This window comes from Balaenoptera ricei, chromosome 10, assembly GCF_028023285.1.
Source record: "Balaenoptera ricei isolate mBalRic1 chromosome 10, mBalRic1.hap2, whole genome shotgun sequence".
NCBI lineage: Eukaryota > Metazoa > Chordata > Mammalia > Artiodactyla > Balaenopteridae > Balaenoptera > Balaenoptera ricei.
Window position 1 is genome coordinate 63,189,477 of NC_082648.1, and position 27,530 is coordinate 63,217,006.

At 37.6% G+C, this 27,530-nt stretch overlaps 1 pseudogene; it reads right to left on the reverse strand.

Moving 5' to 3' along the window:
- Positions 1–13,377: 13,377 nt before the first annotated feature.
- LOC132373770 (cyclin-G2-like) lies at positions 13,378–14,284 on the reverse strand (annotated as a pseudogene).
- Between the last annotated feature and the right edge of the window lie 13,246 nt (positions 14,285–27,530).

A 27,530-nucleotide genomic window follows, 5' to 3' on the forward strand; every position in this document is an offset into this window, starting at 1 on the left:
TTTTATAGTTTTTGCATACAGGTCTTTTGTCTCCTTAGGTACGTTTATTCCTAGGTATTTTATTCTTTTTGTTGCAGTGGTAAATGGGAGTGTTTTCTTAATTTCTCTTTCAGATTTTTCATCATTAGTGTATAGGAATGCAAGAGATTTCTGTGCATTAATTTTGTATCCTGCTACTTTACCAAATTCATTGATTAGCTCTAGTAGTCTTCTGGTAGCTTCTTTAGGATTCTCTATATATAGTATCATGTCATCTGCAAACAGTGACAATTTTACTTCTTCTTTTCTGATTTGGATTCCTTTTATTTCTTTTTCTTCTCTGACTGCTGTGGCTAAAATTTCCAAAACTATGTTGAATAATAGTGGTGAGGGTGGGCAACCTTGTCTTGTTCCTTATCTTAGAAGAAACGGTTTCAGTTTTTCACCAGAGAATGATGTTGGCTGTGGGTTTGTCATATATGACCTTTATTATGTTGATTTAAGTTCCCTCTATGCCTACTTTCTGGAGGGTTTTTATCATAAATGAGTGTTGAATTTTGTCAAAAGCTTTTTCTGCATCTATTGAGATGGTCATGTGGTTTTTCTCCTTCAATTTGTTAATATGTTGTATCCATTGGTTGATTTGTATATATTGAAGAATCCTTGCATTCCTGGGATAAACCCCACTTGATCATGGTGTATGATCCTTTTAATGTGCTGTTGGATTCTGTTTGCTAGTATTTCGCTGAGGATTTTTGCATCTATATTCATCAGTGACATTGGCCTGTAGTTTTCTTTTTTTGTGACATCTTTGTCTGGTTTTGGTATCAGGGTGATGGTGGCCTTGTAGAATGAGTTTGGGAGTGTTCCTCCCTCTACTATATTTTGGAAGAGTTTGAGCAGGATAGGCGTTAGCTCTTCTCTAGATGTTTGATAGAATTTGCCTGTGAAGCCATCTTGTCCTGGGCTTTGTTTGTTGGAAGGTTTTTCATCAGTCTCAATTTCAGTGCTTGTGATTTGGCTGTTTATATTTTCTATTTCTTCCTGGTTTGGTCTCGGAAGGTTGTGCTTTTCTAAGAATTTATCCATTTCTTCCAGGTTGTCCATTTTATTGACATATAGTTGCTTTAGTAATCTCCCTTGATCCTTTGTATTTCTGCAGTGTCAATTGTTGCTTCTCTTTTTTCATTTCTAATTCTATTGATTGGAGTCTTCTCCATTTTTGTGTTGATGAGTCTGGCTAATGGTTTATCAATTTTGTTTATCTTCTCAAAGAATCAGCTTTTAGTTTTATTGATCTTTGCTATTGTTTCCTTCATTTATTTTTCATTTATTTCTGATCTGATTTTTATGATTTCTTTCCTTCTGCTAACTTTGGGGTTCTTTTGTTCTTCTATCTCTAATTGCTTTAGGTGTAAGCTTATGTTGTTTATTTGAGATGTTTGTTTTTTCCTGAAGTAAGCTTGTATAGCTATAAACTTCCCTCTTAGAACTGCTTTTTCTGCATCCCATAGGTTTCAGGTCATCGTGTTTTCATTGTCATTTGTTTCTAGGTATTTATTTTTTCCTCTTTGATTTCTTCAGTGATCTCTTGGTTATTTAGTAGTGTATTGTTTAGCCTCCATATGTTTGTACTTTTTACAGCTTTTTCCTGTAATTGATATGTAGTCTCATAGCGTTCTGGTCGGAAAAGATACTTGATATCATTTGAATTTTCTCTAAATTTACCAAGGCTTGATTTGTGACCCAAGATATGATCTACCCTGGAGAATATTTCTTGAGCACTTGAGAAGAAAGTGTATTCTGTTGTTTTTGGAATGAATGTCCTATAAATATCAATCAAGTCCATCTTTTTTAATGTGTCATTTAAACTTGTGTTTCCTTATTTATTTTCATTTTGGATTATCTGTCCATTGGTGAAAGTGGGATGTTAAAGTCCCCAACTAGGATTGTTTTAATGTTGATTTCCCCTTTTATGGCTGTTAGCATTTGCCTTATGTATTGAGGTGCTCCTATGTTGGGTGCATAAATATTTACAATTGCTATATCTTCTTCTTGGATTGATCCCTTGATCATTATGTAGTGTCCTTCTTTGTCTCTTGTAATAGTCTTTATTATTTTTTTTTTAATTTATTTTTATTTATTTATTTATTTATGGCTGAGTTGGGTCTTCGTTTCTGTGCGAGGGCTTTCTCCAGCTGCGGCAAGTGGGGCCACTCTTCATCGCGGTGCCCGGGCCTCTCACTATCGCGGCCTCTCTTGTTGCGGAGCACAGGCTCCAGACGCGCAGGCTCAGCAATTGTGGCTCACGAGCCCAGTCGCTCCACGGCATGTGGGATCCTCCCAGACCAGGACTCGAACCCGTGTCCCCCGCACTGACAGGCAGATTCTCAACCACTGCACCACCAGGGAAGCCCCAACAGTCTTTATTTTAAAGTCTATTTTGTCTGATATGAGAATTACTACTGCAGCTTTCTTTTGATTTCCATTTGCATGGAATATCTTTTTCCATCCCCTCACTTTCAGTCTGTATGTATCCCTAGGTCTGAAGTGGGTCTCTTGTAGACAGCATATATATGGGTCTTGTTTTTGTATCCATTCAGCCAGTCTATGTCTTTCGGTTGGAGTATTTAATCCATTTACATTTAAGATAATTATCGATATGTATGTTCCTATTACCATTTTCTTAATTGTTTTGGGTTTATTATTGTAGGTCTTTTCCTTCTCTTGTGTTTCCTGCCTAGAGAAGTTCCTTTAGCGTTTGTTGTAAAGCTGGTTTAATGGTGCTAAATTCTCTTAACTTTTGCTTGTCTGTAAAGATTTTAATTTCTCCGTCGAATCTGAATGAGATCCTTGCTGGGTAGAGGAGTCTTGGTTGTAGGTTTTTCCCTTTCATCACTTTAAATATGTCCTGCCACTCCCTTCTGGCTTGCAGAGTTTCTGCTGAAAGATCAGCTGTTAACTTTATGGGGATTCCCTTTTATATTATTTGTTGATTTTCCCTTTCTGCTTTTAATATTTTTTCTTTATATTTAAATTTTGATAGTTTGATTAATATGTGTCTTGGCGTGTTTCTCCTTGGGTTTATCCTGTATGGGACTCTCTGTGCTTCCTGGACTTGATTGACTATTTCCTTTTCCATATTAGGGAAGTTTTCAACTATAATCTCTTCAAATATTTTCTCAGTCCCTTTGTTTTTCTGTTCTTCTTCTGGGACCCTTATGATTCGAATGTTAGTACTTTTAATGTTCCAGAGGTCTCTAAGACTTTCCTCAATTCTTTTCATTCTTTTTTCTTTATTCTGCTCTGTGGTAGTTATTTACATTATTTTATCTTCCACGTCACTTATTTGTTCTTCTGCCTACGTTATTCTGCTATTGATTCCTTCTAGAAAATTTTTAATTTCATTTATTGTGTTGTTCATCATTGTTTGTTTGCTCTTTAGTTCTTCTAAGTCCTTGTTAAATGTTTCTTGTATTTTCTCAATTCTGTTTCCAAGATTTTGGATCATTTTTACTATCATTACTCTGAATTCTTTTTCAGGTAGACTGCCTATTTCCCCTTCATTTCTTTGGTCTGATGGGTTTTTACTTTGCTCCTTCATCTGCTGCATATTTCTCTGTCTTCTCATTTTGCTTAACTTACTGTGTTTGGGGTCTCCTTTTCACAGGCTGCAGGTTCGTAGTTCCTGTTGTTTTTGGTGTCTGCCCCCAGGGGGTAAGGTTGGTTCAGTGGCTTGTGTAGGCTTCCTGGTGGAGGGGACTGGTGCCTGTGTTCTGGTGGATGAGGCTGAATCTTGTCTTTCTGGTGAACAGGACCATGTCCAGTGGTGTCTTTGGGGTGTCTGTGACCTTATTATGATTTTAGGCAGCCTCTCTGTTAATGGCTGGTGTTGTGTTCTTGTCTTGCTAGTTGTTTGGCATGGGGTGTCCAGCACTAGAGCTTGCTAGTCGTTGAGTGGAGCTGGGTCATAGTGTTGAGATGGAGATCAGTGGGAGTGCTCTCGCCAATCGATATTACATAGGGCTGGAAGGTCTCTGGTGTTCCTATGTTCTGAACTCATCTCTCCCATCTCAGAGGCTCAGGCCTGACACCTGGCCGGAGCACCAAGACACTGTCAGCCACATGGCTCAGAAGAAAAGGGAGAAATACATGAAAGAAAATACATAAATAAAATAAAATAAATAAGGTTATTAAAATTAAAAAAAATTTTAAGTAATAAAAAAAAAGAGGGCAACCAAAGCAATAAACAAATCCACCAAAGATAACAAGCGCTAAAAACTATACTAAGATACACATAAAATTCAGTAACTAGTCAGTCACAGACAGCAAACCCCAAGTCTACATTTGCTCCCTAGGTCCACTGCCTCAATTTTGGGATGATTAGTTGTCTATTCAGGAATTCCACAGATGCAGGGCACATCAAGTTGATTGTGGAGATTTAATCTGCTGCTCTTGAGGCTGCTGGGAGAAATTTCCCTTTCTCTTCTTTGTTCACACAGCTCCTTGGGTTCAGCTTTGGATTTGGCCCCACCTCTGCATGTAGGTCACATGAGTGCATCTGTGGGCACCCAGACAGGACGGGGTTAAAGGAGCAGCTGATTAGGGGGCTCTGGCTCACTCAGGCCGGGGGGAGGGATGGTACGGATGCAGGGCGAGCCTGCGGCGGCAGAGGCTGGCATCACGGTGCGCCGTGCGTTCTCCTGGGGAAGTTGTCCCTGGATCATGGGACCCTGGCATTGGCGGGCTGCACAGGCTCCTGGGAGGGGAGGTGTGGATAGTGACCTGTGCTCGCACACAGGCTTCTTGGTGGCAGCAGCAGCAGCCTTAGCATTTCATGCCCATGTCTGTTGTCCGTGCTGATAGCCGTGTCTCACGCCCATCTCTGAAGCTTGTTTAGGCAGTGCTCTGAATCCCCTCTCCCCGTGCACCCCAAAACAATGGTCTCTTGACTCTTAGGCAGCTCCAGACTTTTTCCCGGACTCCCTCCCAGCTAGCTGTGGAGCACTAGCCCCCTTCAGGCTGTGTTCACGCAGCCAACCCCAGTCCTCTCCCTGGGATCCGACCTCTGAATTCCGAGCCTCAGCTCCCAGCCCCCGCCCGTCCCGGCGGGTGAGCAGACAAGCCTCTCGGGCTGGTGAGTGCTGGTCGGCACCGATCCTCTCTGCGGGAATCTCTCTGCTTTGCCCTCTGCACCCCTGTTGCTGTGCTCTCCTCCACAGCTCCAAAGCTTCCCCCCCACCCCCTGCTTCCACCAGTGAAGGGGCTTCCTAGTGCATGGAAACTTTTCCTCCTTCACAGCTCCCTCCCAGAGGTGCAGGTCCTGTCTCTATTCTTTTGTCTTTATTATTTCTTTTTTCTTTTGCCCTATCCAGGTACATGGGGAGTTTCTTGCCTTTTTTGAAGTCTGAGGTCCTCTGCCAGCATTCAGTAGGTGTTCTGTAGGAGTTGTTCCACATGTAGATGTATTTTTTAATGTATTTGTGGGGAGGAAGGTGATCTCCACATCTTACTCCTCCACCATCTTGAAGGTCCTCCCCCTACATGGCTTTTTAAATGAATGAGATAGACTTTTATGTACTTGTACAAACCCTCAGCCCTACTCTATAAAAATGGAAGTTACAAGATACAAACACTAAAGGTCAAAGTATCAATTTCCATCTAATACAAATCCCAGAAAGAAAAAAATAAATAAGAAAATGGAGAGGAGGGACTCCCCTGGTGGTGCAGTGGTTAAGAATCCGCCTGCCAATGCAGGGGACCCAGGTTCGAGCCCTGGTCTGGGAAGATCCCACATGCCACGGAGCAACTAAGCCTGTGTGCCACAACTACTGAGTCCACGTGCCACAACTACTGAAGCCCGTACACCTAGAGCCCATGCCCCAAACAAGAGAAGCCACCACAATGAGAATCCCGCTCACCGCAATGAAGAGTAGCCTCCACTCGCCACAACTAGAGAAAGCCCACAAGCAGCAACGAAAACCCAACGCAGCCAAAAATATAAAAAGGAAAAGATAATGGAGAGGAAAGAACTACAGATATAATAGTCATGAAATCTTCATAACTAAAGAAAAATACATGCCCTCAGGTGAGAAGCCTCATAGAGTACAAAGCAGACCAGAAAACATAAAATAATACATATTTATAAATAGTACAGAAATATTTTAAAACATTAAACACAGAGAAATTCTCAACATTTGTAGGGTAAAATGGTAATGTTAAATTTGAATCATTGGCCTGAGGTTCCCAAAGAGCAACATTGGATGTAAAAAGATAAAAGACTAAAGTACTATATAGAGGATAAAGTATGGATTATTTTGTGAAGGATGTTGAAATAATTGGTTCACTATACTATGTAAAACACAAAGGAATTACGACTCTTCACAGAAATAAGCTCCATGGATCGAAGATACATTGCGAAAAGAAAAGCAGAATTAGTGGAAAGTGTACTCTAACATCTTTTCTCTCTCTATGGAGAATGACTTTTAAATAAGACCAAAAGGCATTAATGAGGTAAAGAAAAATCATGTATAATATTACATCAAAAATAAAGATTTCCTCAGACAAGGCCCCCTCAGATAAAGTTAGCAGTAAGAGGGTATTTGCAACATCCAAAAGTGACAAAAGGATTAAGATCTGGAATATCAAGGAAGTCTTAAAAATTATCAAGAAAAAAGGAAACCAGTAATAACTTATAATGTAAAATAATATGAAAAAAATTATATATCTGGATCACTTTGCTGTACTTCTGACACTAACACAATATTGTAAGTCAACTATACTTCAATTTTTTAAAAAAGGCTATAAAAGAAATAAGGAAACCACAAAAAATTGAGAAAGGATATGAATAGGCAATTTATAGACACAAACACCATTAAATATACAAAAAGGAAACCAGCTTCAGTAGTAATCACAGAAGTGCAAGTAAAAATAACAATGGCTACACTGCATGTTCATCATATTGGCAAAAATTCAAATAATATCAAGTATTGTTGCAGATTCAGGGAAGCAAAAACCCTGATGCACTATTTTTGGATGTAATCAGTAGCATTCATTTTGGAAATAAAATCTGTTAGTTAAATAAGGGTATGTACATCTAGAATCAAAAACAAGCTCTAGAGAAACTCTTGCTCAGGTACACAAATAGGCATGAATAAAAATGCTCATTGAAGTACAACAGTAGAAAAAAATTGGAAGCAATCTAGGTATCAATCAATAGAAGACTAGATAACCTAGGTGAGTACTAAAAGAAGATAATTCCAATATATTTATTTTTTAATCCAGTTCCATATGGGCTGAATGAAAAAAGTAAGAAATGTAATGCAACACATGTAGTAATATATGAATCTAATATTTATATGAAACATATAATTTATATATACATATATAAGTATATATGCATTATATGAAGCAATACTATATATTTTACCTTGACACATGTCAAGACATTTATGGAAGTATGAATTGGCAGGACAAAAATTAAGCACAAAAGGAAAGAAAGCATAAGGGGATGGGATCGTGCTGGGAGATGAAGGGTATAAAAATACAAAATAAAAATTTGTCATAGACTGACTGATAACATACCGAGAAATATACCTCAATTTAGTTGGATGCACTTGAGATCCTCCTTCTCAAATTATAACATTCCACATGGGCAAGGGCATAGTGAAACAAGCACTCACATATACTGCTATTAGATGATACTTTTCAGGACATAAACTCTAATCTGTGTTTTTTTGGAATGTGTAATAAACTAGTCAATTTCTAAGTCTATATTATTTTATAGGAGCAATTTCACCACTCTTGACTATCAAGGCCACGTTTAACCACCCCAGTCTTAGCCTTTATCTAGTTTCTAAGATATTTCTCTTTTATTCATTCAACAGATGTTTACCAGACTCCAATTACATTCCACAAACTCTCTTAAAAATCATCCCTGTCCTTTATTGATTCCCCTTCCACTTCTGATTGCTCTATTATTTTATTTTTTATAATTTTGATCTACCTCTAAATCTGAAAATCTCTAAAATTAAACCATATTTTTGCCTAAAATACTCTTTAGACTAATCTTCTATTCTTATACTTCTCTATATTGTCAATTTCCAAATCCAAATCTATTTTTTCATCTGGATATTTACGCTTTCATAGCATTCTACTACCTCAAACTCAACATAAATCAGTTGAATCTCATTATCTTCTACCCCAAAACATCTCCCATTGCCAATTACGGTTGGCTTCTCTGGATGCATTGTTATCCCAATTGACCACTTAAATTAAAAAAAAAAAAAAATTCATATATTTGTTTTTCTCTTTTCCTTCCCTGATCAATCACATCAACTCCCATAAATTCACATCTGTATTGATCTCCTATTGCTGTTGTAACATATTACTACAAACTTAGTGGCTTAAAACAACATCAATTTATTATCTTACAGTTTTAGAGGAGAGAAGTCTGAAATGGGCTAAAATCAAGGTGTCAGTGGGACTGCATTCCTTACTGAGAGTTCTAGGGAAGAATTCATTTTTTTTTGCCTTTTCCATCTTCTAGAGGCTACCCACCTTCCTTGGCTCATGGTCCCCTTCCATCTTCAAAGCCTGCAATGACTAGTTGAATCTTTTTTATGCTGCCATTTCTCTGGTTCTATTTTTTCTGTCTCCTTCTTCCTCGATGACCCTCTGGATTACACTGAACCCACCTGCATAATCCAGAATAATTTCCTGCATTAGCTGATTAGCAATCTTAATTCCAATTTCAACCTTAATTTCCCTCTCACCATGTAACATTCACAGTTTCTGAGGATTAGGATTTGGACATCTTTGTGGAGCCATTATTCTATCACATTATCTAATCCAAATCAATTGAAATATCACCCCCCCACCCTTTTTTTTTTCCTTTTTTTTGCTTATTTCCCCCTTATTTCATAATTTAGGACAAATCCTATGCAAAATTCTTCTCCTTCCAAGCACTTCTGGGAGTTCCACCAGGTACCTCGCATGTACTTAAACCAAGTCATATTTTTTAACGTTTCACCTGTACTGTTATCCCTCTTTTCTTCCTTAGCCTTGTTCATTAAATACAAGCGTGTCTTCTGGTTAGTGATGTAGCCTTGGAGGATCACGTTCACTGTTCCCAGCCTTGCCCACCATTTCTGCTGATGCTACAATAGTGGCACTCAAATCCCAGAAGCATCAAATTTTTGAATTGGAGGAAAATGCTTCTTTCCACTTTTTGTGTTATGTTCTACTAAAGGACAACACAGTAGAGTTGCTTGTTCCCACCTTAGAGACTTTTTTTAAAAACTTAGTTTTTACTTTAAAATATAGATCCATAGAGGAGACAAATGTAACTGGCAAAAATGATGTGTACTCAGCATCACTATTCCTCAAGGATGAAAAATGCCTGGTTTTGGTTTGAATATCTACAGATTGAGTCATTGACTCCCTCTTCTCTTAGGTCAAGTTTTCATCCACGAAGCCTCCTCAGTTAGGCAGGATAGACTCTGGTAGACCTAATCACCATCACACAGACCACATCTATCTTAAACCAATGGTGGAAACAGCTTGCTTAAATCAGCTACAACCACAGCCTCTCACACCTATTCCTTCTTTACTTTTCCATAATCGCAAAGCTTGCCCTGCAAGGGAGGTTCACGTAGTATTTATGTAATTGCAATAGCCACCACCATCACCCTATTGTCTATATAATCCTCGCCCATCCAACATGACATCATTGATTAAGATTCCTAAATCAGTGCTACTTTTTATTTGAGGATGTATAGTATTTTTCTGTGACCATTCGAAAAAAATCCAAACAATCTATCATTCAAATATCTTTCTAAAATTTATAATATGACTTCCATTGTTTTGTTTTTAGCTATTGCCTTTCTTCATCCTAGTCCTTATGTCACACACTTCCTTTTTCAAATTATCTAAGTCGCATCATCTTTAAGCATCCACCACAAATCCCCATTACCTCTCAATACAGTTGGGAAATTTTCTAGGACAATTTTAAGTCTTTTTAAAAATTCAGTAAATCAGTTGATGCTTAAATGACTAAGTACGGATTTTGTTTAATAGACGTCAGCTGATGCTTTATTGTACCTAGGTGAGAAGAGTATCTCTTAAAAATAAAAATTAAACAATTTATGCTAGGGTTAGCATTACTTTGTTATTACCCTCTCAGGCTAGCAGACCATTGATAACAGCCCCAGGTGTTACTCTGTCCTTTCTTGCTAGACTTAAACTCAATAATTCCAGATTAAGTCTCATCCTGATATCCTGAAAAACCCAATTTGGCAATTCTATTATTTCCTGTCTGTACCCAGTACCCTTAGCAAGTCTCCTTTCCTGAGGCCACTGCCTGCCTTTTTAGAAAAATTCCCCTTTATCAGTGGCTCCAAACTCACAATATTTTTCAACTGGCTTGCCTTCAGTCCTTCTGGAAATGACTGCTGCTCTTTCAGGCTAGATCAAAAATATATGTCTTTAAATTCCAGAGTTTCTCATAAAAAGTTTATTTCACCATTCATAGCCATACCAGGTCAAATTACTGCCATATGATTATTAATAAATCATGAAATTAGTTTATCTGAAGATAATGTGATCACCTTCACTGACAGAGAAAACAGGGACTATAATTCAATATCCAAAAACATTTGAGGAAGGAAGTGTTCTTCACAAAGCTTTCTGGTTGAAAACTGCTGCAAAATTTCAAAATAGCAGAATCATTTGGGCAACAGAGGAAACGAGCTTCAAGGGTTCTGAGGTTATGTCTTTACTCTGATGCATTTTTAGCGATCTCTCATGAGGACAAAATAACCCTTAAGGAGGAAAAAAATGCCAGTGTTGCTGTAATTTTTGATAAAAGCAAATAGTTCCAACAAAAGAACCGGGATTTGAGACACTGTGAGCCGAAGGCCAAAAGATCTGATACTTGGGCACCTAAAAGTTAAATTTGCTGAGAAACTCGGTGTTAGCAGTTTACATGCATTTATTGTCTCTCCTAAGGAGGTGGAAGAGACAAGCATTATGAAAACCAATTTTTTAAAAAAGTAAAATCGTGTCTTGGGGTCTTCACTGGTTATCTCTGACCTGACAGAAAAGAGTTACTGAGCTAAAGTTAAGTCATCTCATCACCATTTCAATTAATTATAAGATACATGGAGGGTTATGATGAAGGAACTTAAACTAATGACTCACGGCTTCTAACACCATGAAAAACCCTGGATTTATCAGCACTCTTAACACTGGCTGAAATCTCCTCACATATAGTCCTTACCACGTGCCTAAGACAAGCAGGGTACTGTACTTCCCACACAAAAATGACTTGTGCAAAAGTTAGAATGGAAAATATCTGAGAACAATCACCTGTGAACAATCTTCATTCTTGTTTTTCTTAATCACTGAAAAATTGCAACATCCTACACTTTCTCCTCTTTTCTTTTCCTGGGCACCTGCACAATTACTGTTTTCAAATGTCTCTTCCTGATCTTTCTCTATATTAAACAGCACAACCTCCACCTTATTCGTTGCCATGCAAGAGTCCTTTCTGTGGATAATGAACTGCCTTGTGTCCTTCTCTTTCAGGACCTCTTCCCCTCCCCTTACCTCCTAGATAATTCTAAAGTTTTCCACATACGTGACAGTGAAAAGAGAGTCTTTGGAAGGAACCACAGGACTAGCCCAAAGCAGCATTTCATAAGTGTAAATTTTCTTTGTCATTTGCTGTTTTATCATTAATGTACATAAATTTAGCATCCTACTTCAAAATGGATCTGAGTTTCTATTAATCTGAGATGTATGAAATTTTTTACCAAGCATGGAAATTGATGCTACAGGAAGACAGACCTTGATTAATTGTGACTTTTAGTACTCCCGTAAGCCTCTCTACTGAAAGCTATTCTTTTTCCGATGTCCACAGGAAAGTGGATGTATGGAGAGATAGTGGAGGTGACATTCTCCTGATTCCCTCATTCTTCTTCCTGACTTTTACTCTTCCATCTGCCTGTAAAAGTCCATCCTCATTTAAGACTATTTATTGTACATCATCCTTGTTAAGCTCATTTCATTGAATGTAGACTTTCAGATACTGGCTCACAGTATTTTTCTGCCATACTTCTGCCATAATTCTAGGAGATTTTAGAGTTCATGTAGACAAAAGATGGCATCCTAGTTTCAAATTCTCTAGACCTTTTTCACCTTACCCTTTCCTCCTCTGCATTACGGCGCTCCTCTAAAGAACACATTTTAATAGCTCACTCAGAAATTTCAAAGTTTCATATTCTATACTTTGTAAACAGATTTTTGTTTTTTCACCTCTCTCCTACTATCCTTCCCACCAAATCTGCACAACAAATTCCACAAACCCTCCAGTCCCTGGATTCCCCATTTTCTTTGGATTTATCAGTTCCATCCTAGGCTAACTTCCTTCCTTACTGAGCTTGGACCTCAGAAGTTCAGCAACAGCAGCAACTGCAAAACCCAAATCCTGGAGCAGTAACAGTTAACCTTTTTTGTTTCTACATTTTGATAGTTGAGAATACTGGATAAAAATCTCCCAATTCTTGGATTTTGCACTACTGTAAATTCATGATTTTCAGCCCTGGCTAGGACCTCAACATCAACCTCAGTACTCTTACTTTCCTTGATTAGTTCCCTCCAACCTTCCCCTCAAAACACATTCAGAACTTGCACCACTCCCCTCAAACCTCATCTTCACTCAGACTCGACTCTTTTATTCTCAGCAGATGTCAAAGTCTTCTACTTTATATTTCATCATGGGGGAAAAAAAGGTTCTCTCTTTACCTCCCTACATCCTTACCAACAAAATACATTATCCATATGGAAAAGTAGCTAAAAATTATTTTATTCAAAGAAAAAACTAAAGTGCAAAATTTAAATCATTTTCAATCATTTGAGAGGTCCTAACCCATTTGATAGCTTAGAATATGAAAATAAACCAGATCTGATCTGAATAATTATAGACAACAGGTGTTCCAGTCTTTGTATTCCTACCTAGATAGGGGCTGGACCAAAAACTACCTACTTCCCCATTTATTGCTTATAAACTATATGTATACTTTAAATTCTGACACAATGTAATTAGATTTCTAAAATGGAAAACACAGAGAGTGTGCCACTTTTGAGTTGAAAAAGACAGTGCATCTTTGATCACTGAGATGGCGAGAGAACTGCTGAGACTTCATTCTCTAAAACTCACATCCTCCAAGGATTCACTTTCACTTCATCAAGACAACAATCTTCTGGTATTGTTGACAACTCAGGAACACCACAGTTGCTGTCTTGGAGGGTGTGGGATCTGTGCCTATAGACAATCCAAACCAACTTCTTGCAACATTCAAGAGAAAATACCCAGCTAGTCATTTAGAAACTATTTACTTACCTCCAGTAAAAGGACTCAGTATCATCAATCTTTGAATACTTTATAACAAGCTGGAGAAACTGCAATAACTTAATAAACTACGTTTCTACTTCCAAATTGAGAAGACACAAAGTTAATACAGATGGCTTTGCTTTTGCAAAGACTAGTAGAAAATTGCAAGCTTTCAGCTGAGCTTCCAGTTTATCAAGGCTCAATATTTCTTTCCTTTCTGAAATATGAAGAAGTATAATAGTCTTGTGTAAGAAAAAAAAAGTTTAATACAGCAGTATGTTCCATTTCATAGTTCTAATTTTTCTTCCAAAGTTATTTTTTTCCTTCATTTTCTGTCAGAAGCAGTGCATTTATGTTGACTAATCCAGATTACTTCATGAGAAGATGAATCATTGCATTCTTCTTCAACTCTTCTGGCAGGCAGCAAAAACAACAGACTCTAGTGGAAGACAAATTTTAGGTTTCACCTTCATAAAAGCCAAGGATCTGTCCAAAATATTGACAACCAGGATGAAAGTTTATGTGCAAGATTGAAAATAAAAAAGTTGGTTAAATCCCTTAAATCTTGACATGTCTGTCTTTAACACACAATGTTATTGTTCTCAGGGGAAGCTTTCATCAAGCTCAGTCCTTTTTTTGTGGTTGGAATTTCTGTTCCTATTCCAAGTAGAGTTTCAGTAGCTCAGAGAGCTGAACTTATTCCAGACTGCCAAGACCTAAGCCCCCAGATCCTTCACTAGGTGGGAGAGGCAGCATCTGGCCTGGGGAGAGCTGAGCACAGAAGAACACTATGGACTCTTCCCTGGGTCAGTGACCCACCAGCTCAACAGTGCCCCCAACAAGCATCCAACCCTCCACCGCCTCTGCCATCTCCTCTGCAGCCTCACAGCCCAGCTTCACACCGCTGCCCATGCCCACCCTCCTACTGGCAGCACCTCCTCCTGCAGACTCTGGTCTCCCAGAAGCTCTTGGGCCATGCCATGCCATCAGCAGAAGCTGAAGCAAACCTGTTCTGGTTCATCATATTTTTAATTTCCAAAGTTAAAAATTGTTCTTTTTCTATAAGATACCGTTTTGGTTTCATAAACAGATAATCTTTTCTTCTATCTTTGATGATATTAACTCTGACTTTTTTTGGTTCTCTGTTCCATTGATTGTTTTTGTCCAAGTTGTTTTCTGTTTGTTTTTGTCTCTGCCTCTTGAGTTGTCTTTTCTCAAATGTCCAGTGATTATCGGCGTCCCCTTTATATGTAAAAATGAGAAGCTGATTGGAAGAAGTGCATTGGTGTGTGTTGGTGGAGGGCAGCAACCTGGCTGTCTAGGATTCTAGGAGCAAAGCAGGAGAAGCCGCCTGCTAGTCCAGTATTTCAATACGTAGATGTTTACATAATTCCACTATTCTTAGCTCCAACACTCACCCCTATCTTATCCTATGTCTGTTGTCTCTGAATCCAGAGCTCCTGGGCTTAGTTTCTCCAGACTAAACCTGTTGCTGCATACGATGGAGGTGGGTAGAGTCGTTCTCTGACTGCTCAGGGAAGTGCAGGGGAGCAGGCAAGTTCAACCAGTTGATGTACAGATATTAAACCAATCATGTTGCCAATTACACCTCAGCCCATGTTCTAGGCATTCTTCAAGGCAAATTAGATAGATTCTTATAGGTACCCCACCTCTTGCAGGTATTTGGATTTCTACTTCTTCTAGTCTGGTAAGTTCATTAAATCTCCGCCATCAGTTTGTTGTCTAAACATTTTTTGAAATCTTTCATCCATGGTTTTCCCTTATGTTGAATTTACCCTTGTGGTTAATACTTTTTTGATTCCTCACTGATATTTTAATGAAGTTTTTGGCGGGAGAGCTGATGGGCAAGTGTGGTCAATCTGCCGAACTTAACTGGAAGGGTTCAGTAGTTAACTGTTGATATTTCTAAAACATTGGACAACATCATAAGTGTACATATGGGTGGTTTGGGGGACAATAGGTAATGCCATATACCATTTGCAACATTAGAATATCCTTTTGACTCTACCTTCAAAGTATGATCAGAATTTGAACTCCCCAATAGCTGTCATCCTAATCCAGTGATATCATTTTATACCAGGACACTACCATCTGTCATGTGGATTGAAACAATGTAGCAAATGAGAAAAGCCAATCTGGATTTATCCTGATGCCTGAAATCTGCCCAATAGCTGACTTGAGCCCCATACTATGCCTGCTAGCATTTGGAGAAGTCCTAACTAATGCTTGTACTGTTCAATGAGTAGATGCCTAGCAGTCATTTCAAGGAATAGGCTTTCAGTTCCCCCCCAGAGTTAAATCTAACCTAACATTCATTTACCACCTTAATATGTGCTCACCAGCCCCTTAGCTCCCATTCATGGCTGCCCTCTGTAGAAGGGGTATAGACCACTGACAACCATATATTCTATGTCAAGAAAAGGGGGGTGTAGAATATAAAATGCATAAGCCTCTTTAATACAGGAAAAGATCTTTAATACATGAACCTCCAATGACAAGAACAATCTTGGTTGATGTTTTGTAGTTTTGTCAAAATAAGAGTAGTAAACTTTCATTGAGTAATCAGCCTCCTTGTGCTTATTATGTACATGCAGTTCCTATTTTTGCTTTCAGCAAACCCATAAGAAAAATGTGAACCACATGGTCCTGAGAGGAGGTAGCCGATCCAGTACTAAGACTAGGAATTTATCCTTGAACAGTCGACCATAAACTCAGTTAATGCAGCTGGGAGAATGGTCCTGGGAGCATATGAAATACTACTTTCAAGCCTCCCAGAATAACTTGGGAAAGCTTCAAAGTGAGCTTTTTTTGAATAGCCACTGGACACAGGGAAAATGCACGCCTCCTCATCTCTACCCCAATTTTTCTAACCACAAGAGAGGCCTGCCAACAATTAGGTTACATCCATTCTCAGCCAACTGCACTATTCTTTCTCAAGAATCTTAAAGTTCATCCTGTGTACCCTTGACCCCATCTTGTCCCAAGCTACCTAGTACTCTATCAGTACCTCATATTTTTTAATCTCCTTCCCTTTTATCTTCTGATTATTCTTAAGTAGTGCCCTTGCTTTATTCTCATAAATGCTTTTTGCCTTACATTGTTTTGTCCGATATTAGTTTAGCTAGATCAACTTTCTTTTGGTTATTTTTTGAATGGTATATATTTCCTCATCCATTTCTGTGTGGTTTTGATTTAGGTAATTAATTATTTAACTTGGGTGTCCCTTATAAGTAGTATGTGGCTAAAATTTTTATTCTTTTTATTCAATGTGTTAAAATCTGCCTGGTGAAATTAGCCCAATTGTATTTATTATGGTCACTAGTATACTAGGATTTTATTACAATCCTATTTTGTGGTTTCTGTTTATCCAAAGTTTTTCTTAGATTCCTTCCCTACTTACCTTCCATTTGATAAATATTTTTATGTTTTCTTTTATCTATGATGATTTTAAAACTGTAGATTACATTTTTATTCTTTTTGGTGACTTCTGCTAAAATTTTGACATGAATACTTAACTAGAATTTTTAGCAAAATGTAACAGTATTTCTACCTCTACCCCTAGCCAATCATGTCATCTTTCACAATCCCTTCCTGCACAATGTTATTGTTGTTTACAGTTTTCATTTTATTCTTTATTTTAAATGCACACACAAAATAACTTTTTATTGTCAGTTAATTTCATTTAATATTTTGTCATTTGCTTGTATTTGGAGCAGAAGATAAGAAGTGTCTTGAGTGCAAGCCCTTTAATCTTTGAACATGTGTAAGTCTCCCCCCACTGTTCTGGAGAGGTTCCAGTGCTGTCAACAGATTCTCAAAGGGGAACATTATCCAAAGATTAAGAACCACTCACCTTCAGTATAAAATCCAAGTCCCTTTATAATGCATACAAGGCTCTCCAGGACCTGCTCTGGGCTTCTGCCACTCCTTGTTGGACTAGTCAAATTCCAGCAAAACTAAACTGTATGGGAGCATACACACACACACACACACACACACACACACACATCCCACCTACTATGCTGGTCCTTACTTCTGTGCATTTGCTCATGCCTTTCTCTTCCACACTTCTCCCATCTCCATCCCTGGTATTCACTAAATAACTCCTCCTCATCCTTTAAGAAGTATCTCTGGTTTCAATTCCTATAAGAACTTTTCTCTGGTTAGCCACCACCATTACATTACTGGGACTTCCATAGTTCCTGATATTTTATAATTTGGCTTATATTTGTATAACATAGCTGTTTCCCATATGAGACAGTCACACAAGTGTAGTAACTATGTGGTTTGTGTTTGTATACTCTCAGTGCCTGGCACAGTGCCTGACATATATAGTAAGTATTCAGTATATATTTGCTGAAGGAAATAACAAAGGAGAAGTACTATGGGCCTGCTTAAGGGTAAAAAACAATTAGGCTAAATGCTTTCAATTAAGATTAGTGTTTATCGTTGAGATTAACCAAGATGGCGGAGTAGAAGGACGTGCTGTCACTCCCTCTTGCGAGAGCACCAGAATCACAACTGGCTGCTGGACAATCATTGACAGGAAGACCCTGGACTTCACCAAGGAGGATATCCCACGTCCAAGGACAGAGGAGAAGCCACAGTGAGATGGTAGGAGGGGCGCAATCAGAGTAAAACCAAACCCCATAACTGCTGGGTGGGTGACTCACAGACTGGCGAACACTTATACCACAGAAGTCCACCCACTGGAGTAAAGGTTCTGAGCCCCACGTCAGGCTTCCCAACCTGGGGGTCAGGCAACGGGAGGAGGAATTCCTAGAGAATCAGACTTTGAAGGCTAGTGGGAATTGGATTGCAGGACTTTGACGGGACTGGGGGAAACAGAGATCCCACTCTTGGAGGGCACACACAAAGTAATGTGTGCATCAGGACCCAGGGGAAGGAGCAGTGAGCCTGGGGGAGACTGAACCAGACCTACCTGCTGGTGTTGGGGGGTCTCCTGCAGAGGCGAGTGGTGGCTCTGTTTCACCGTGGGGATAAGGACACTGGCAGCAGAGGTTCTGGGAAGTTCTCCTTGGCGTGAGCCCTCCCAGAGTCTGCCATTAACCCCACCAAAGAGCACGGGTAGGCTCCAGTGTTGGATTGCCTCAGGCAAAACAGCCAACAGGGAGGGAACCCAGCCCCACCCATCAACAGTCAAGTGGATTAAGGTTTTACTGAGCTCTGACCGCCACAGCAACAGGGAGGGAACCCAGCCCCACCCATCAACAGTCAAGTGGATTAAGGTTTTACTGAGCTCTGACCGCCATAGCAACAGTCAGCTCTACCCACCACCAGAGCCTCCCATCAAGCCTCTTAGATAGCCTCAACCACCAGAGGGCAGACAACAGAAGCAAGAAAAACTATAATCCTGCAGCCTGTGGACCAAAAACCACAGTTACAGAAAGATAGAGAAGATGAAAAGGCAGAGGGCTATGTCGCAGATGAAGAAACAAGATAAAACCCCAGAAAAACAACTAAATGAAGTGGAGATAGGCAACCTTCCAGAAAAAGAATTCAGAATAATGATAGTGAAGATGATCCAGGACCTTGGAATAAGAATGGAGGCAAAGATTGAGAAGATGCAAGAAATGATTAACAAAGACCTAGAAGAATTAAAGAACAAACAAACAGAGATGACCAATACAATAACTGAAATGAAAACTACACTAGAAGGAATCAATAGCAGAATAACTGAGGCAGAAGAACGGATAAGTGACCTGGAAGACAGAATGATGGAATTCACTGCCGCGGAACAGACTAAAGAAAAAAGAATGAAAAGAAATGAAGACAGCCTAAGAGACCTCTGGGACAACATTAAACGCAACAACATTCGCATTATAGGGGTCCCAGAAGGAGAAGAGAGAGAGAAAGGACCAGAGAAAATATTTGAAGAGATTATAGTCGAAAACTTCCCTAACATGGGAAAGGAAATAGCCACCCAAGTCCAGGAAGCGCAGAGAGTCCCATACAGGATAAACCCAAGGAGAAACACGCCGAGACACATAGTAATCAAAGTGGCAAAAATTAAAGACAAAGAAAAATTATTGAAAGCAGTAAGGGAAAAACGACAAATAACATACAAGGGAACTCCCATAAGGTTAACAGCTGATTTCTCAGCAGAAACTCTGCAAGCCAGAAGGGAGTGGCATGATATACTTAAAGTGATGAAAGGGAAGAACCTACAACCAAGATTACTCTACCCAGCAAGGATCTCATTTAGATTTGATGGAGAAATCAAAAGCTTTACAGACAAGCAAAAGCTAAGAGAATTCAGCACCACCAAACCAGCTCTACAACAAATGCTAAAGGAACTTCTCTAAGTGGGAAACACAAGAGAAGAAAAGGACCTACAAAAACAAACCCAAAACAATTAAGAAAATGGTCATAGGAACATACATATCGATTATTACCTTAAACGTGAATGGATTAAATGCCCCAACCAAAAGACATAGACTGGCTGAATGGATACAAAAACAAGACCCATATATATGCTGTCTACAAGAGACCCACTTTAGACCTAGGGACACATACAGACTGAAAGTGAGGGGATGGAAAAAGATATTCCATGCAAATGGAAATCAAAAGAAAGCTGGAGTAGCTATACTCATATCAGATAAAATAGACTTTAAAATAAAGAATGTTACAAGAGACAAGGAAGGACACTACATAATGATCCAGGGATCAATCCAAGAAGAAGATATAACAATTATAAATATATATGCACCCAACATAGGAGCACCTCAATACATAAGGCAACTGCTAACAGCTATAAAAGAGGAAATCAACAGTAACACAATAATAGTGGGGGACTTTAACACCTCACTTACACCAATGGACAGATCATCCAAAATGAAAATAAATAAGGAAACAGAAGCTTTAAATGACACAATAGACCAGATAGATTTAATTGATATATATCGGACATTCCATCCAAAAACAGCAGATTACACGTTCTTCTCAAGTGCGCACGGAACATTCTCCAAGATAGATCACATCTTGGGTCACAAATCAAGCCTCAGTAAATTTAAGAAAATTGAAATCATATCAAGCATCTTTTCTGACCACAACGCTATGAGATTAGAAATGAATTACAGGGAAAAAAACGTAAAAAGGACAAACACATGGAGGCTAAACAATACGTTACTAAATAACCAAGAGATCACTGAAGAAATCAAAGAGGAAATCAAAAAATACCTAGAGACAAATGACAATGAAAACACGACGACCCAAAACCTATGGGATGCAGCAAAAGCAGTTCTAAGAGGGAAGTTTATAGCTATACAAGCCTACCTAAAGAAACAAGAAAAAGCTCAAGTAAACAATCTAACCTTACACCTAAAGAAACTAGAGAAAGAAGAACAAACAAAACCCAAAGTTAGCAGAAGGAAAGAAATCATAAAGATCAGAGCAGAAATAAATGAAATAGAAACAAAGAAAACAATAGCAAAGATCAATAAAACTAAAAGTTGGTTCTTTGAGAAGATAAACAAAATTGATAAGCCATTAGCCAGGCTCATCAAGAAAAAGAGGGAGAGGACTCAAATCAATAAAATCAGAAATGAAAAAGGAGAAGTTACAACAGACACTGCAGAAATACAAAGCATCCTAAGAGACTACTACAAGCAACTTTATGCCAATAAAATGGACAACCTGGAAGAAATGGACAAATTCTTAGAAAGGTATAACCTTCCAAGACTGAACCAGGAAGAAATAGAAAATATGAACAGACCAATCACAAGTAATGAAATTGAAACTGTGATTAAAAATCTTCCAACAAACAAAAGTCCAGGACCAGACGGCTTCACAGGTGAATTCTATCAAACATTTAGAGAAGAGCTAACACCCATCCTTCTCAAACTCTTCCAAAAAATTGCAGAGGAAGGAACACTCCCAAACTCATTCTATGAGGCCACCATCACCCTGATACCAAAACCAGACAAAGACACTACAAAAAAAGAAAATTACAGACCAATATCACTGATGAATATAGATGCAAAAATCCTCAACAAAATACTAGCAAACAGAATCCAACAACACATTAAAAGGATCATACACCACGATCAAGTGGGATTTATCCCAGGGATGCAAGGATTCTTCAATATACGCAAATCAATCAATGTGATACACCATATTAACAAATTGAAGAATAAAAACCATATGATCATCTCAATAGATGCAGAAAAAGCTTTTGACAAAATTCAACACCCATTTCTGATAAAAACTCTCCAGAAAGTGGGCATAGAGGGAAGCTACCTCAACATAATAAAGGCCATATATGACAAACCCACAGCAAACATCATTCTCAATGGTGAAAAACTGAAAGCATTTCCTCTAAGATCAGGAACAAGACAAGGATGTCCACTCTCACCACTATTATTCAACATAGTTTTGGAAGTCCTAGCCACGGCAATCAGAGAAGAAAAAGAAATAAAAGGAATACAAATTGGAAAAGAAGAAGTAAAACTGTCACTGTTTGCGGATGACATGATACTATACATAGAGAATCCTAAAACTGCCACCAGAAAACTGCTAGAGCTAATTAATGAATATGGTAAAGTTGCAGGATACAAAATTAATGCACAGAAATCTCTTGCATTCCTATACACTAATGATGAAAAATCTGAAAGAGAAATTATGGAAACACTCCCATTTACCATTGCAACAAAAAGAATAAAATACCTAGGAATAAACCTACCTAGGGAGACAAAAGACCTGTATGCAGAAAACTATAAGACACTGATGAAAGAAATTAAAGATGATACCAACAGATGGAGAGATATACCATGTTCTTGGATTGGAAGAATCAACATTGTGAAAATGACTATACTACCCAAAGCAATCTACAGATTCAATGCAATCCCTATCAAATTACCAATGGCATTTTTTACTGAGCTAGAACAAATCATCTTAAAATTTGTATGGAGACACAAAAGACCCCGAATACGCAAAGCAGTCTTGAGGCAAAAAAATGGAGCTGGAGGAATCAGACTCCCTGACTTCAGACTATACTACAAAGCTACAGTAATCAAGACAATATGGTACTGGCACAAAAACAGAAACATAGATCAATGGAACAAGATAGAAAGCCCAGACATTAACCCACGCACCTATGGTCAACTAATCTATGACAAAGGAGGCAAAGATATACAATGGAGAAAAGACAGTCTCTTCAATAAGTGGTGCTGGGAAAACTGGACAGCTACATGTAAAAGAATGAAATTAGAATACTCCCTAACACCATACACAAAAATAAACTCAAAATGGATTAGAGACCTAAATATAAGACTGGACACTATAAAACTCTTAGAGGAAAACATAGGAAGAACACTCTTTGACATAAATCACAGCAAGATCTTTTTTGATCCACCTCCTAGAGTAATGGAAATAAAAACAAAAATAAACAAGTGGGACCTAATGAAACTTCAAAGCTTTTGCACAGCAAAGGAAACCATAAACAAGACGAAAAGACAACCCTCAGAATGGGAGAAAATATTTGCAAATGAATCAACGGACAAAGGATTAATCTCCAAAATATATAAACAGCTCATTCAGCTCAATATCAAAGAAACAAACACCCCAATCCAAAAATGGGCAGAAGACCTAAATAGACATTTCTCCAAAGAAGACATACAGATGGCCACGAAGCACATGAAAAGATGCTCAACATCACTAATTATTAGAGAAATGCAAATCAAAACTACAATGAGGTATCACCTCACTCCTGTTAGAATGGGCATCATCAGAAAATCTACAAACAACAAATGCTGGAGAGGGTGTGGTGAAAAGGGAACCCTCTTGCACTGTTGGTGGGAATGTAAATTGATACAGCCACTATGGAGAACAATATGGAGGTTCCTTAAAAAACTAAAAATAGAATTACCATATGACCCAGCAATCCCAGTACTGGGCATATACCCAGGGAAAACCGTAATTCAAAAAGACACATGCACCCGAATGTTCATTGCAGCACTATTTACAATAGCCAGGTCATGGAAGCAACCTAAATGCCCATCAACAGACGAATGGATAAAGAAGATGTGGTACATATATACAATGGAATATTACTCAGCCATAAAAAGGAACGAAATTGAGTCATTTGTTGAGACGTGGATGGATCTAGAGACTGTCATACAGAGTGAAGTAAGTCAGAAAGAGAAAAACAAATATCGTATATTAATGCATGTATGCGGAACCTAGAAAAATGGTACAGATGAGCCAGTTTGCAGGGCAGAAGTTGAGACACAGATGTAGAGAATGGACATATGGACACCAAGGGGGGAAAACTGCGGTGGGGTGGGGATGGTGGTGTGCTGAATTGGGCGATTGGGATTGACATGTATACACTGATGTGTATAAAACTGATGCCTAATAAGAACCTGCAGTATAAAAAAAACAAACAAAACAACTAATACTAAACTTTCATTGGGTTATTTGTATGGAAATATGTTAATATAAATGTTTCAGACATTACATGAAATTTCTAAAAATCTTATATTTGTATTTGTATGGAAATATGTATGGAAATATGTTAATATAAATGTTTCAGACATTACATGAAATTTCTAAAAATCATATTTGTATTTGTATGGAAATATGTATGGGAATATGTTAATATAAATGTTTCAGACATTACATGAAATTACTAAAAATCTTATATTTGTACTTGTATGGAAATATGTATGGAAATATGTTAATATAAATGTTTCAGACATTACATGAAATTTCTAAAAATCTTATATGTTCTGGTATAATGTTATAAGTAATAATCCTAGTTATTACTTTAAAATGTATATCTCAGAAATAACTAATTTTCTTGTCAACTGCATTATTATGAACTGTCATCAAATCTTTAACTGTGGTCATTGTTAAGTCTTTTGTCATTTACAGACAGTTCTGGGTGTACTCTGATGATTTTGCAAATATGTTCCTATAAAAGGGTTTCATCTTCAAGAAATACATGGAAAAGACTCTGACAAGTACAGGTTTCTGGTAACGGACTGTACTGCTGAACTGAATGAATAAGCATTTTCAGAACTCTAATGAAAAACTGATGAACTCATAAAAGTGCTAACAAAAGATCAAGACGAAAAAAAAAAATTAATTACATGGGACTGAGTGAACTGATGAGGATGAGTATAATTTTTGTGACTTTCTGTCTGAATTTAAAAAAAAAAAAAAAAAAATTCCACAAGGACTCAGAGGCAAAGAATATACAAATCAATTTTCACTGCAAAGTAAAGGAGCTGTTACAGTGGAGGATTACTGGACTGAATGTCAATACTATGACATAGTATGAGTGTGTTTCATGTTTGGTAATTGCAATCATTGTTGCTTTTGTTGTGGTCATCCATGTACAATGCTTGGTGTCAGTCGATTTATCTCTTGTAAAAATAAAATACAATGTGTGTGTGAAAAAAAAAAAAAAAAAAGATTAGTGTTTATCTGTAGCTTCAGAATTAGCCAACAATAAGGAACACCAGTGAGACTCTTAATGAAGAAACTACAATTCAGTGATTTAATTGGAAAATAATACTGAACAGGGATTGTACAAAATAAATGTGTGTGTACACATACACACATGCATACACGTATTTTTGTTTCATTTTTCTAAAAGATAACTTCTTCTTACTGAGTTCTGAGGAAAAGCTGGCTCAGGAGATGCAATTGATAGGTCCTAACTTGGGGATGGGACGGGGGAGCTTGCAAGGTAAAAGGAAAACCAGAAAACATTAATCTGACTCCACTGCGAAAGAAAGAACTTTAATACAAGTAAAGGATATAGTGACATATAAACATGGATCTTTAATACAAAAAAAAGGATATAGTGACATATGAACGTGCCATTTATAAAATAGAAGATAGTCAAGAAAAATATGGAGAACAGCAAACATTTAATATAAGAAATATGGATATGGATCATCATTGCAATCCAACCTTAAAATATTCAAAGAAAATACCTGAATAATAGAGCAAAATTGATAATCCACATTATAATGTAAAAATTCTGAAAAATAACTAAGGTGAGAAATGGAAAAATCAGAAAATATGTCTGGTGTTAAATGAACAAGCTGAAGTCAACACTGGGATATGTCCTAATAAAAGCCTTAAATTTCAAGAAAAAAGAATTCACTAAACTTCAAAAGCAGAAGGAGAGTGAACAGATTACCACCAGGAAACCAAATTTAAGAGTGCTTCAGACTACCAAAGACAGTGGAGTGACGTCTCCAAAAGCCTGAAAGAGAAAGCAGGTGATCTAAGACTAATCTCAAGTTGTCCCTACTGCATGGTGGCTATAGGAGCCATACTAAGAAAGGCCAATTTCCAACATCTTTTCCACTCATACATCTTTCTTCAAAGGACAATAAAGTATAGCACTTAGAACGTCAATAACTAAAAGATTACAGGAAAACTCAAAAAAAAGTCTTTGGATGTTTTATAAACTAACTACTTTAGTGATTCATAAATAATAAAAAGAAGATAAAAGTGATCATTTAAAAGGGTAAAATACAAACATTTAGAAGAAGTTGGTGTGGAATTTAAATAACTCCAGTAACTTTTGAACATAACTTTCAAAAATATCAGTTCTTCATATAGAAATCATAAAGAATATGACAGGATAGACAAGATAAACAACATAAAATATATGATATAAAAATGATCCAAAAGTCGTGGTATTGTTGAGGTAGATACAATTTTATGTATTATGTCAGTGGACAAATATTCATTTTCTATTTATGTGCCAGACACAAAACCAGGAATTGCACTAGACTATGAGAATATAGTGATGAACAGTTAAAAATGTCAACTGCCCTCTCAAGGAAGATAATAATTGATTTAGACAAATACTAGTGGCAGAGTGATACAACAGATAAAGAGAATCTTATGGAGGGTATAAAAAAGGAGTCCTAATATTTCTGGCATTACAGATGAAACCTGAAAGTGGGTTTTAAATTGTTCACAAGAAATTTCAGAAATAGAATAGTTACCTTCTAAGTGATACTGAAATACAAAAGAAAAACATAAATAGGAAATACATCAAAATCTTACCCTCCCTCTGCCTTCCAGCCTTCATTGCCTTAGGTAACATTTAAACTTGCTTACGTATCATCTTCTTTGTCTCTTCCCCCATTGTCATGACACATATACAAATGCACATGTGTTCACTTAGAGTATTATTTCTATATCTATGTTGTCAATCACTTGTCACACTTACTATAATCATTGACTTCTGGATCTGCAGTCTCCAGGACCCATAAGCCTTTTTGAGGACAGAAAGCACCTTTTATTCTACTTTGTTACCATGAAGATCTAGCATAGGAAAACCCTTTCCTTCTCTGTCCCAGTAGAAACTCAAATTTTACTCTTCCACTCCAGGTGAACCCATATCCATTATAATCTACTTAAACTCCGTCCAACATGCGCACACACACACACACACACACACACACACTCAAGATAGGTGAGGTTCAGATCCTGATTTGAGTTCTTGGCATTTCTGCTTCAGACCTTGGAACAATAAAAACAAAAGCTTGCCTGTCTTCTTGGAATAGGACTGGAGGGATCTCTTTTACTCTCTTCTGTATCTTATAGGAATAAGAACCAAACATAAATTATTATCTCTACAAATTATCTTGCCATATTTATTTGAGTCATTGGTGAAACTGTTAGAGGAAATAAGCAAATATTCTCAGCAAGAAAATTATATGATACTTAATTTAAGACCATAATAAGTAAACTATTTGCCAGAACTAATATAATATAAAGAGTAACTGCTGCAGTGGTAAAATAACATGCTCTGCAAGGTTTTCATTTTACATTACGATTCAATTTGGTTTATCTTTCATAAAGTATGACCTTTTGGATTCTGTGTATTACACATTCCATCAGATAACTTTCTACCACACAACTGAAATCATATAGACTTATCATGTCTATTTTTTCCTTTAGTGTCTCAAAAGAATTTTATAAACTGTTGCCATATAAATTAAATTCCCTGAATATTTGACAAAATGTTTTTAATATCCTTGCTTTATTCAAAGCTTAAGGATTTGTTTAACTATTTTTATATAAAAGTTAACTCCAAAACTTAGCAGGTTAAAGCAACCATTTTATTTTGCTCTCAAAGTTATGG